At 39.3% G+C, this 13113-nt stretch overlaps 1 long non-coding RNA gene across 1 annotated transcript; it reads right to left on the bottom strand.

The window, feature by feature from the left end:
- Nucleotides 1-34: 34 nt before the first annotated feature.
- LOC131512612 (uncharacterized) lies at nucleotides 35-12578 on the bottom strand. The gene is made up of 2 exons (XR_009262211.1): nucleotides 12438-12578; nucleotides 35-264 (listed from the first exon to the last, which is right to left on the bottom strand). It is a non-coding gene; the product is annotated as an uncharacterized LOC131512612 (long non-coding RNA).
- Between the last annotated feature and the right edge of the window lie 535 nt (nucleotides 12579-13113).

The raw sequence follows: 13113 nt of genomic DNA, 5'->3' as shown, positions 1-13113 counted from the left end.
AAGTGGAAACAAAGACAACTTTTGGAGACCACGGTCTTTCATCTTAATTTTACTGTTTCTGTCTTCACTTCTCAAATATTAAGCCTGGGAAAGATGTGGTGAAAGCCCTGAAAGATGAGCCCAACATACAACAGCTACCAAAAGGGTAGTTCAAAATCAGCCTTCTTCTTGATGAGACCACAGGTCTGGTTCAGTAGTGTTAGCATCCTGCTTGAATCAGGCAGCCTTTGGACCCAGTTCTGCAACGTCATGATGACTCACCTGCTGGAGAAATTGATTAAGAGCATTAAAGGAATTTTTACATTGTGGTAAGTTACACATGACATAAAATTTGCCATCTTAACCACTTCTAAGAGAAATGTTCTGTAGTGTTCCATATATTCACATTGTTGTACAAGCCATCTCCAGAACTTTTTCACCTTGCAAAAGTGAAACTCTATACTTATTAAACAACTCCTCATTCTCCCCTCCCCCCAGTCCCTGGCAACCACCATTCTACTTTTTGTCTTTATGAATTTGACAATTCTAGGTACCTCATATGAGTGGAATCATACAATATTTGTCTTTTTGTGACGGGCTTATTTCACCTACATAATGTCCTCAAGGTTCATCTATGCTGTAGCATGTGTCAGAATTCCCTTCCTTTGTAAGTTGACTGATATCTCATCATTATGAATATAACATATTTTGTTTGTCCATTCATCCACTGATGGACACTTGGGTTGCTCCTATCTTTGGCTATTGTGGATAATGCTATTGTGAACATGTGTGTACAAGTACCTTTTTGAATCTCTACTTTCAATTTAATTTGAATTTGGTGTATACCTAGAAGTCGAATTGCTGGATCACATGGTAACTCTATTTTTAATTTTTTTGAGGATTTGCCATACTGTTTTCCGTAGAGATTGCACCATTTTACATTCCTATCAAGACTGCATACGGATTTCACTTTCTCTACATCTACACAAACATTTGTTATTTTCTGTTTTTTTTTATTAGCTTACATAATGTAAGGTAGTTTTGACTTGCATTTCCCTAATGATTAGTGATGTTGAATATTTTTTAATGTGTTTATCGGCCATTTGTATATCTTCTTTGGAGAAATATCGATTCAAGTCCTATGCCCATTACTTAATCAGGTTTGTTGTTGTTGTTGAGATTAAGAACATTTTGAGATTATCATGACGTATATCTGGAATGACACAATAGGGTCTGTGTAAGTCCAAAGCTTTTTATTTTTCTCCAGTGACTCTATCACAGTTTCTGTTGTGAAACATAGTGAGCTCCTTAATGAATTCCAGTTTTAGCTGGTGTTAAATGTAGCTGCACCCAGTTATTTAAATTTATTATTATTATTATTTATTTAAAAAACTTTTTTTAATGTTTATTTTTGACAGAAAGAGAGAGAGAGAGAGAGAGAGAGAGAGAGAGAGAGAGAAGCAGAGAGAGAGGGAGACAGAATCCAAAGCAGGTTCCAGGCTCTGAGCTTGTCAGCACAGAACCTGACATGGGGCTTGAACTCACAAGCTGTGAGATCATGACCTGAGCCGAAGTCAGATGCTTAACCAACTGAGCCACCCAGTTATTTAACTTATGATAATTTGTGCCAGCTTTTTTAGATAAACCAGATGGTATGCCTCTTGACATATCAAATATGAAGGTATTCATTATTTTCTGTGCTGATGACATGGTCTTGTGTGATGGGTGGTTTTTTTCAGAAGGAAAATCTCAGTGTCAACTATGCCATTTTTAGAATGCACTCGGGTGAAGTAGAGCTACATAGGTCTATTCAATAGCTAAGTGTAGTTATGTTTCAGGGGTGCTAGGGTGCTGGTGTGTAGTTTGGGCCAACACCACCCATTGGAGCCAAGGAGATTCAATTCTTCTGCAAATTTATGACTCCAGAGAAGGTACATTGAAGCTCATAAGTGATAGGTACAGATGGTTACCAGATTCTCCCCTAAAAATCTTTTAGGCCAAGGATATCTCTTAAGTACTCCAGGTACATAAATGTAGGGCTTTGCTGTACTTTTACGGCCTTGGGGACAGATCTAAAGCTGCTTTTTTGAGAAAAGTCTTATTTACCTATATGTGTCCTCAGCCCACTCTATTAAGGTCATACTACTGGGCAAGAGTGTAAATCAGACCCTCATCTTCTGTCTACACATCTATAGTCTGAGCATGAGAATCTCCTTTCAATCAGCTACAGAACATAGGTAGGAAAATTATGGACTCATTGGTAAACTCAGTTTTGGATTGCCTTATGTGGAAACCTTGTGAAAGCCCCAGTGAGAAAAATATGTGAGAAGCACAGCCAAAGAGGGTTGCTAAGCAATCATTCTTTTAGCTTCTCAGAGTAATTGGTGAGTATTGAGTCACAGTACCCAAAACTTGGTTCTGCAATTTCTCATTCTGGCTCCACCTAGAATTCTGTGCCTATACTAAGACCTAACAACATTCCTTCAACTTTTATTGAGGTCCTCTATAATAAATAGCATGTATGGAACACCTTGGGTTTTCCTTTTCTTTTTTCTTTAAAAAAGTGTTTTTGATGAAACTGCAATAAGCACTGAGCTGTTACTATGTAAACAAAGTTATACCTTATAAATCATTTTCAGAGGAAAAAAGACTTTCCAAAAGTATATTTACTTGCTTCCTTTTTTAAAAAACAAGAATGAAGTTATATATGTGTATTTATTTATTTATTTATTTATTTATTTATTTATTTATTTTTTTGAGAGAAAGGTGGGGAAGGGCAGAGGGAGAGGGAGAGAGAGAATTTTAAGCAGGTTCCATGCCCAGGGTAAGAGCTCTGTGCAGGCTCTATCCCATTACTGTGAGATCATGACCTGAGCCAAACTCAAGAGTTGGATGCTTAACTGACTGAGCCACTCAGGGGTCCCAAGGTTCTGTATTTTATTAAAGTTATGTATTCTATGGTTTTCTTTGCTTCTGCCTTTTCTGTCAGGAAGATCAGTTTAAAGATCAATGTATTCTTTTTTAACAGCTTCATTGAGGTACAATTTAACATATAAATCAGCCATTTAAACTGTACAATTCAATGGTTTTTAGTAAATTTATAGAGTTGTGCAATGATCATCACAACTCAATTGTAGAATATTTTCATTCCTCCAGCCCCAGGCAACCACTGATCTACTTTCTGTCTCTGTAGATTTGCCTATTCTGGAAATTTCATACAAATGCAATCATACATTATTGGCCATTGTGACTGGCTTCTTTAAGCATAATGTTTTCAAGTTTCATCCATGTTGTAGCATTTATCAGTTTTCACTTCTTTTTATTGTTAAATAATATTCCATTGTATGGACATACCACATTTTGTTTATCCATTTACCAGTTGATGGGCATTTGGATTGTTTTCAGGTTTGGCTATTATGAATGATGCTGCTATGAACATTCATGAACTATTATTTATTGTGGATATAGATTTTATTTCCCTTGGGTAGAAAACTAAGAGTAGAATTGTGAGCCGTTTATGTTTATGTTTACTTTTTAAGAAACTGCCCAACTGTTTCCAAAGTAGTGGTACCAACAAAACTAAAAGGCAACCCACGGAATGGGAAAAGATATTTGCAAATGACATATCGGACAAAGGGCTAGTATCAAAAATCTATAAAGGGCTCATCAAACTCCACACCCGAAAAACAAATAACTCAGTGAAGAAATGGGCAGAAAACATGAATAGACACTTCTCTAGAGAGGACATTCAGATGGCCAACAGTCACATGAAAAGATGTTCAACGTCGCTCCTTATCAGGGAAATACAAATCGAAACCACACTCAGATATCACCTCACGCCAGTCAGAGTGGCCAAAATGAACAGATCAGGAGACTATAGATGCTGGAGAGGATGTGGAGAGACGGGAACCCTCTTGCACTGTTGGTGGGAATGCAAATTGGTGCAGCCGCTCTGGAAGGCAGTGTGGAGGTTCCTCAGAAAATTAAAAATAGACCTACCCTATGACCCAGCAATAGCACTGCTAGGAATTTATCCAAGGGATACAGGAGTACTGATGCATAGGGGCACTTGTACCCCAATGTTGATAGCAGCACTCTCAACAATAGCCAAATTATGGAAAGAGCCTAAATGTCCATCAACTGATGAATGGATAAAGAAATTGTGGTTTATATACACAATGGAATACTATGTGGCAATGAGAAAAAATGAAATATGGCCTTTTGTAGCAACGTGGATGGAACTGGAGAGTGTGATGCTAAGTGAAATAAGCCATACAGAGAAAGACAGATACCATATGGTATCACTCTTATGTGGATCCTGAGAAAGGTAACAGAAACCCATGGGGGAGGGGAAGGAAAAAAAAAAAAAAAAGAGGTTAGAGTGGGAGAGAGCCAAAGCATAAGAGACTGTTAAAAACTGAGAACAAACTGAGGGTTGAGGGGGGGTGGGAGGGAGGGTAGGGTGGGTGACGGGTATTGAGGAGGGCACCTTTTGGGATGAGCACTGGGTGTTGTATGGAAACCAATTTGACAGTAAATTTCATATATTAAAAAAAAATAAAGTTCTAAATGTCTAAAAAAAAAGTAAAAAACAAAAAAACAAAAAAACAAAAAAACAAAGTAGTGGTACCATTTTACATTTCCACCAACAATGTATGAGCATTCTAGTTTTTCCATGTCCTCACCAACTTTTGCTATTGTCTGCCTTTTGGATTATAGTCTTTTTAGTGGATGTGAGGTGATATGTCATTGCAACTTTAATTTTGATTTCCCTAGTAACAAATGATAAGTATCTTTTCATGTGTTTGTTGCCTATTTGTATACCTTTTTTAGTGAAATGTATATTCAGAATTTTTCCCATTTTTTAAATTGGGTTGTTTGTTTTCTTATCATTGAATTGTAAGCATTCTTTATATATTCTGGCTATAAGTCTCTTATCAGATATATAATTTGCAAATATTGTCTCCCAGTTTGTGCCTTGTCCTTTTATTTTCTTTTTAAAAATTTTTTTTAATGTTTATTTTTGAGAGAGAGAGAGAGAGAGACAGAGAGACAGAGAGAGCGTGAGCCGGGGAGGGGCAGAGAGAGGGGAAACATAGAATCCAAAGCAGGCTCCAGGGTCCCAGCTGTCAGCACAGAACCCGATGCATGGCTTGAACTCACAGACGACGAGATCATGACCTGAGTGGAAGTCGGACGCTTAACAGACTGAGCCACTCAGGTGCCCCTTATATTTCATTTTCTTAATGATGTCTTTTTTTTTTTTTTATAGTGAATGGTGTCTTTTGAAGTGCAAAGCTTTTAAGGTTTTATGAAGTCCAATTTATCAATATTTTCTTTTATGGATAGTGCTTTTGATATCATACTAAGAAATCTTTGTTTTCCTTAACCCAGGTCATAAAGATTCTCTCCTATGTTTTCTTCTACAAGTTGTATAGTTTTAATTCTTTACTATTTTGAAGGAGAGATAGAGAGACAGAGTGTGAGCAGGGGAGGGGCAGAGATGGGGCAGAGATAGAGAGGGAGATACAGAATCCGAAGCAGGCTCCACACTCTGAGCTGTCAGCACAAAGCCTGGCCCCAGGCTCGAACTCCTGGGCTGCAAGATCATGACCTGAGCTGAAGTCAGACACTTAACAGACTGAGCCACCCAAGCACCCCTTAATGCTTACATTTGGTAAGGGATTTTTGGTCTATGATTCACGTGGAGTTAATTTTTGTGTATGGTGTAAAGTAAGCGTCTAAATCCTTTTCCTTATGGGTATCTAGTTGTCTCAGCAGCATATGTTGAAAAGATGGCTCGTGTAATTGTTGACTCTGCTTTTACTACATTTGTGTCTTTAAAGAAAAGCTGAAGTAAGTAGGGCATAGAGAATTAATGTATTAATGAAGATGAAGAGATTCTTCTGTGTTGAGGTTTTAAGCACTTACATTAGATAACGAACATCTGGTTGATGTTTTAAAGAATAACTCGAACCATAATTTCATTTCGTTTCCTTCGTCTCCCCCATTCCCTCCCCAGCTCTCCACTGAACATCTGCTTCTCTTATGTGAGGGGAAGTGAAAGATTTAGGTCAGGCATAAACACAAACTATCTTTACTGTATTGTTCCCTTTTAAGACCAAAATACCCACCCTGCCGGGCCAGTCTAGCACTACATTACCCTATATCAACAGATCTACTGCAATTTTTGGAAGCTGGCTTTCCCCAGGAAACAGAACTGCTATTGCTACTTCTCAGTGTTATGTAATAAATCTAGCGGGTCACTTTCAAGGATGTGAACAGGAATCGAGAAACACTGTCCTTCAAATATCACTTTTCTTTATGTTAGCTTTATTGATGAATTTCTCACAAGAAATATCTTAAGAGACATCACTAGTGTTGTGAGCCCTCCGCATCCAGATCTCACACGTATCTATAGTGCTGGCTAGAGGTAACCCCAAATAAAAACAGGTTCCGTTGACTTCTGGCTTCACTGATGCAAGGTAGCAAGACCTTGGGGAAGTCTATCTCCCCAAAATACCATCCATTTTGCCATCTTAAATCTTTGCAAAGAACAGGATGATTACATTTTCCTCTCTGGGAATTTACTGAGTTCTTCTGTTTTATGGCACTGACCTAGCAGCTCTAATTGGGGCACTCTTCTACCCGTGGCTTTGCTAAAAATCCCTCACAATCAGGACTGCAGTGTAATAATAATAATAATGATAATAATAATAATATAATGCAATAGCTCATATGTATATAGCACTTATTATGCACCAGACATTCTTTTCTTGCCTTACATATATTAACTCATTTAATTGTTCCCTGGAGGCATACATTAAAGCTGGCATTGCTGGAGGGTATGAGTATAGAAGCAATTTAGTTAGTGTTTGCAGTATGATAAACTTCCATAAAATAGAAGGAAAGCCTTGAGATGATGCTTCAGGGATAAAATTGAACAGCCTGGTCCTTTTTGGGGTCTCATAATTTTTTCAGCTGTAGAACTCATTTGAGGGAAAAGTAACAGGTAGGAAACATTGGTTTTCATCACTTCGCTTTGGTTAGACATATGCTTTGGATATTCTTCCTCAAGCACCTTCAGAATCCCCATCCACTTCCATGTCTAGGCACTCACTTCAGTAGCCTGGCTCTGGGCCACTCTAGGGCTATCCAGCACTTCTCATTGTCAGGCTGGGTCCCTGTTGGTGCTTTCCTGTCCTGTGTTTCATTGTGGCAGCCGTTTGCTGGGAAGGGGCAGTTTTGCCAACAAGGAGGAGGTCTTTTAAAATTCTAGCTCACTGTTGATCAGAATCAGGAATTTCCCTTAGTTTAAGATTTAGTTAGCAGACAGGGGCTCCTGGGTGGCTCTGTTGGCTGAGTGTTCGACTCTTGATCTCAGCTCAGGTCTTAATCTCACAATTTAGTTAGTACACAAACATTCTGGCTTTCTCTAAGCTTTTAGCCAGTTTTTTACATTTTAGTAGAAGATTCAGGAACACGTTTCTTGGGAGGAAAGAAAAGAAGAGGAGAGATTCTGGGGGCACAGTGTGTCTGAAACAGCAAGGGGGAACAAAGAAGGGAAGAAAAGTTGGAGAGCCTCTGTGTACCTCAAAATTTTGCTGAGGGCCTTGCCCTGACAGCAGGGTGCAGATAGGTCCTTCATTGCTGTCCCCCAAATCTCACCAACACTGTAACAGTGGCCTTCTATGAGTTGTGCACTCACCTTTGTCATCTGACACAGGGGAATGACTCAAATGGTTGGAACGTCCAGACAGGTAAGAAAGGAGACAGGTTATTACAGATGGGGGTGGGGAACTTGTTTTGGACAGGTAGTTCCTGGTGGCATCAGGGAAAACATGCCTTAGGTGGCTCTCTGTGACTGATACATTGACTGATCCTGCTAAGTCAGGAACATGACCAAGATGGCCTTATTTTCCTCAGCTTGACTAAACTTTAGACAGGTTTCTTAGCGACAGTAGGTCACTGACCTCTCTTGTCTTAGAGCATTTACTTTAGAAAACTTATAATTGTAAATTCTTTATTTGCCCATCTGAGATGTAAATCTTTTCCTAGCCGCTTGCCCCTTTTACAACTGAGAACCATCTGTTTCAGGGACCTGGGAGACATCCTTTGAAATGTTATCATCAAGAAAGGTAGCATCCAGGTCTCCCAGTTTCTGTAGGAGGGTAGGAACCTAGACTGGTGTCAGCAAACACAGATGGCCTAATCACATTGACCAAACTAATGTCCTCCAGTACTTTTCAACTAGCTAACCTCAGCCCTTAGAAATCTTCCTGCTTTTTTTGTTTCTAGGGAAGTTAAGTTCTCTCTCCCCTTGAAGAAGACTTGAATTATGTCTTCTTCTTTTTCAGCCAAACTCTGTTCTGTGAAATTTTTCTTTGACATACAGACACTTGCACAATATTTTATCTAAACTGACTCTCAGTGTGTTTGGAAAGCCATTAAACAAGAAGACAGGATAACTTTATCATGGTGCACTGTTTTCTGGACTCATTATTGGGGGTCTGACACCTACAGCATTTCATATGCTATTAATCACCTCCTCCAATAAACCCAAAACCCAAACCAGAATGCTTCTCATATTTCTTTGCCATAAGATACCTTATATATACACACGTATGAAAAGTATATATGCACAACGTTATATAGACAGACACACACAATTAGTAATAGCTATCATTTTTTTGTAGGTCTACTGTGTACTTTGTATACATACACATAGTACTTCATACATATTTCCTCATTTGATCCTTACAGCATTTCTATGAATCAGGTATCATTTATCTCAAGATGAGGAAGCCAAGGCTGAGAGAGTGAAGCGACTACTTCCAATTGCTGTCAGAAGTGGGATTTGAACCCAGTCAATCAGTCTACAAATCATGATATCAGGTTTCCAATTGTCTTTCAAAGATGCACTGAGCTACCTTGTTAGGATTCTGGTCCAGAGGGAAACCTGTATTTCCAGAAGGAATTAAGGAAGAACTTCTGTCAAACTGTCCCTTCATCCCTCCTCCCAGAAGCATTATACAAGATTTTACTATTCCTTAGAGAACTTCATCTCAAAGTGTGTCCCAACTCTCACCTGTCACCTGTAATTTCTGCTTTGGGGTCTAGCCCCAAATCTTGAGGAAGACATTTCTTTTTTCAGTTAATTCATTTTTGAGAGAGAGACAGAGTGTGAGCAGGGGAGGGACAGAGAGAGAGGAAGACACGGAATCGGAAGCAGGCTCCAGGCTCTGAGCTGTCAGCACAGAGCCCCACATGGGGCTCAAACCCAAGAACCATGAGATCATGCTCTGAGCCCAAGTCATCTGCTTAACTGACTGAGGCACCCATATGCCTCTTGAGGCAGCCATTCTGATCTTCATTTCAGGGTTGCTCTGACAAGGATAGTTGGGGATCTGCCCTGGTGCTTCCAGCACATAGGATATATTCCTTCAGTGGACAGAGAAGATGGTAGCAACTTCCTCTTTGAGTCACGCATATTGTCTGTCATTCTGTCAACCATCTGTCCTATTAGCCACGCTTGGGTGATGAATAGAACTCTACGTACTGTGCGGTTACTAGGTTACAGCTTGTGACATCAGAATGCACAATGAACAGAGCATTAGAAAGTAGACAGCAATGGTTTCTACTTATTTCAAAATATCCATGATGCCAGAGAAATACATCCCTGTTAAAAAAACCTAGGTCTTTGTAGCTCCCTTTCCTTCTTTGACATGGAATGAAAGAGATCTTTCCAGAACTGATCAACTTCAGTAACTTTTATATCAGAGTCTGTGCTTAAAAGTATCGCAAACAAAACTTCAGAACAATCACACTACCTAGAAAAAGTATTTCTAGGACTCTGAGATAGTCCTTGACCTGAGGAAGGTGGCAAGTCTTGTGTTTACTATGGGGCCTACCCCCTCTCCTATGGAACACAGGTTTTATTCTGTGAAAGCTGTGGGAAGCTCACCGTAGGTTGTGTACTTGAGCCACTTAGATTCAAGGCAGCAGTGGTGAGGTCACTAAAGTGACCTTCTCCTTTCTCCCAGATGGAGGGGCTCCTTCTCATGAGGTCTCTAACACATACAGCTCTACACATACATAAAAACTTCACTTCCATTTATTACTAGATAGATTTTTTTCAGTGTTGATGAGATGTTTTGTAGAAATCAACATATACTGTCCAGATAAGGAAAGTTTAAATGATTTAAAATAATAATGTTTCCTAATTATAAGCACTTGTGGGAAATTTGGAAAGTACAGAAAAGAAAAAAAAATTACAATTGCATCAACCCAGAAGCAACCATCACTAACAGGTTTTTTTGTTTTCCTTTTGGTCTTTAATTTTGTAGCTCTGTTTTTTTTTGTTTTTGTTTTTTTCCTTTTTCTTTTTCTTTATTATTATTTATTTTTGAGAGAGAGAGAGAGAGACAGACAGACAGACAGACAGACTGTGTGTGTTTGGGGGGCAGGGGGAGAGGGAGACACAGAATCCGAAGCAGGCTCTAGGATCCCAGCTGTCAGCACAGAGCCCCATGTGAGGCTCAAACTCACCAATCGCGAGACCATGACCTGAACCGTGAGATCATGATCTGAGTTGAAGTCTGCGGCGCTTAACAGACTGAGCCACGCAGGCGCCTACTCGTTTGTTGTTTTCAAGTGAAGACGCTCCTGCCCAAAAGGAACTTACAACTTTAAGGGCAACACAAATGAGAAAAATGAAGACAAAATAAGACTGAAAACCAGAGCACATGATGATAATGATGATGGTAAGAAAAAGCAGCTCTAATCCTTTTATAAACATATCTACTCAATTTTTATTCTAAAATAAGAAAATTCAGGGTGCCTGGGTGGCTCACTCGGTTAAGCTTCTGACTCCTGATTTTGGCTCAGGCCATGATCTCATGGTTCATGAGTCTGAGCCCCACGTAGGGCTCTGTACTCACAACATGGAAAAACGGAGTCTGTTTGCGATTCTCTCTCCTCTCTCTGTCCCTCCCCTGCTCATGCATGTGCATGCACACACACCCTCTCTCAAAATAAATAAACTTAAAAAAAATACAAGAAAATTCTAAGAATCCACATGGGAGTCAATTTAGGAAAATAAAGAAGTCTTTCTCTGAAGCTCCTAGTGCACAAACTGCAGTTAATTAGTGACTACAAAACAGTAAGTGGGTGAGAATAATCAAAACAGCTAATGAGGGGCACCTGGGTGGCTCAGTCAGTTAAGCCTCCAATTCCTGATTTTGGCTCAGGGGCAAGATAGCATGGTTGGTGAGTTTGAGTCCCCTGTAGGGCCCTGTGCTGACAGGGCGGAGCCTGCTTGGGATTCTCTCTCTCCACCCCTCCCCCACTCACACTGTTTCCCTCTTTCTCAAAATAAGTAAATGAACTTAAAAAAAAATAATGAAAAAATAGGGGATTAATTATAAGCCTAGGAAGTTGGAAAACAAATCTGAGATGATTTGATATATACCATATTGTCGACAGGGCTCATTGATTTCTCCAAAGTGTCTCTGAGACACATACTGCCTGGAATCAGTCACTTCCTGCCTTGTCTGCCACCCATTGTGTAGCCACAAGTAAGTTACTTTGCCTCTCTACTGTTGTTTTCTCTTTTGTAAAAAAGGGAAAATAGGTTGTATTAAATGAGAAAATCCACCTAACATATTTAATACAGCCCCTGGTGCATAATAAGCACTCAAGAAATGTTGGGCATCATTAGAAATGGTGTAAGTCAGTAGCTAAGAGAGCAAGCCCTGGTCAGACTGCCTTGCCATTCTTGTGGTTTTTCTACTTGCTTATAGGATCAAATCATCAACAATGACCTCTATTTAATTATAGTTTTTGTTTTTGAATTGCTTTATGATAATCATGAATTTATCAATCAAAGTAGACATTCACAAAGTGCTTCTGGCAAGTCCAGAGTTTTCTAATGAGGACTGTTGCATCATAAAAGGCTCATAGAGAGAAGTATTTACTATTAATGAAGCCACGTGCATTTTCACCATTCAGATGGCAAAACCAAAAAAGCAATTCTTTCCCTTAGAAAGTGGAATGTTGGATATGTTTGGGGCCCATTACAACTTGACCTTTCAGCGCTCAGAGCTGTCCTATGGTGGGTAGGTGGAGAAAAGAATCAGAGAGAATCTGAATATATGTTATACTCTTTGACATTTAGGGAAAAGTCAAGAACATTTCACCCAGTATGTAGTGTTTGGCATGGGATTAGGATAATTTGTAAACATATACATTTTAAAATCTAATATTTATTGTTTTTATATTACATAATTATGTTTATTTTTGAAACTTTAGAAAGCAGGAATAAGAGAAAATACAAATCTTAACATTTTAATGCACTTCCTTCCAGGCTTTTTAATATAGTTATATCTAAATATATATTTATAATTTTAATATGGATCTTTTAGTTTCTAAATTCCTAAAGAACCAGTAAGTCAACTTACTTGGGTTTGCTGGACATTGGTGTTTTTCAGAAGACCTCGTTATGAACGTTGGAAGAGCCTAGTGGTTGAAAATTACAGCTGGTTCCTTTTGAGTTCTTGTGGGATAGGATCCTGCTACTCAAGGTCTGGGAACCAGTAGTATCAGCATCACCTGGGAGCATATTAAAAATCAACAATTGTTGGTCCCACTTCAGATCTAGTAAATCCCACATGCATTTTTAAAATTCTTATTTATTTATTTATTTATTTATTTATTTATTTATTTATTGAGCATGCGCAAGCAGGAGAGGGGCAGAGGGAGAGAGAGAATCCCAAGCAGGCTCCACACCGTCAGCACAGAGCCCTATGTGAGATCATGATCTGGGAGGAAATCAAGAGCCACCTGAGCCACCCAGGTGTCTCTCCACTCCCCCCCTCCCGCAACTGCATTTTAATATAATTTCTGGGTGATTTGTATGCACATTAAATTTCGAGTAACACTACTGTAGGAGAAATTAGACAAAGTACTGTTTCTCTTATAACACAGTTGTTGAAGGGCTGATTAGTCCCTAGTCCCAGAACAACATCCTTTCCTGCCAAGCAATCCATTGCTTCCTGGGGTCTCACTTCCACACAGGCATTGTTGGGACAAGTCTGGTTAGAGATCCACCAAACGGCCTGCAGGAAAAAGTTTTGC

Source organism: Neofelis nebulosa, chromosome 5 (assembly GCF_028018385.1).
Source record: "Neofelis nebulosa isolate mNeoNeb1 chromosome 5, mNeoNeb1.pri, whole genome shotgun sequence".
Taxonomy (NCBI): Eukaryota; Metazoa; Chordata; class Mammalia; order Carnivora; family Felidae; genus Neofelis; species Neofelis nebulosa.
The sequence above is the reverse complement of the archived record's forward strand: the minus strand, read 5'-3'. Positions and strand labels throughout refer to the sequence as shown.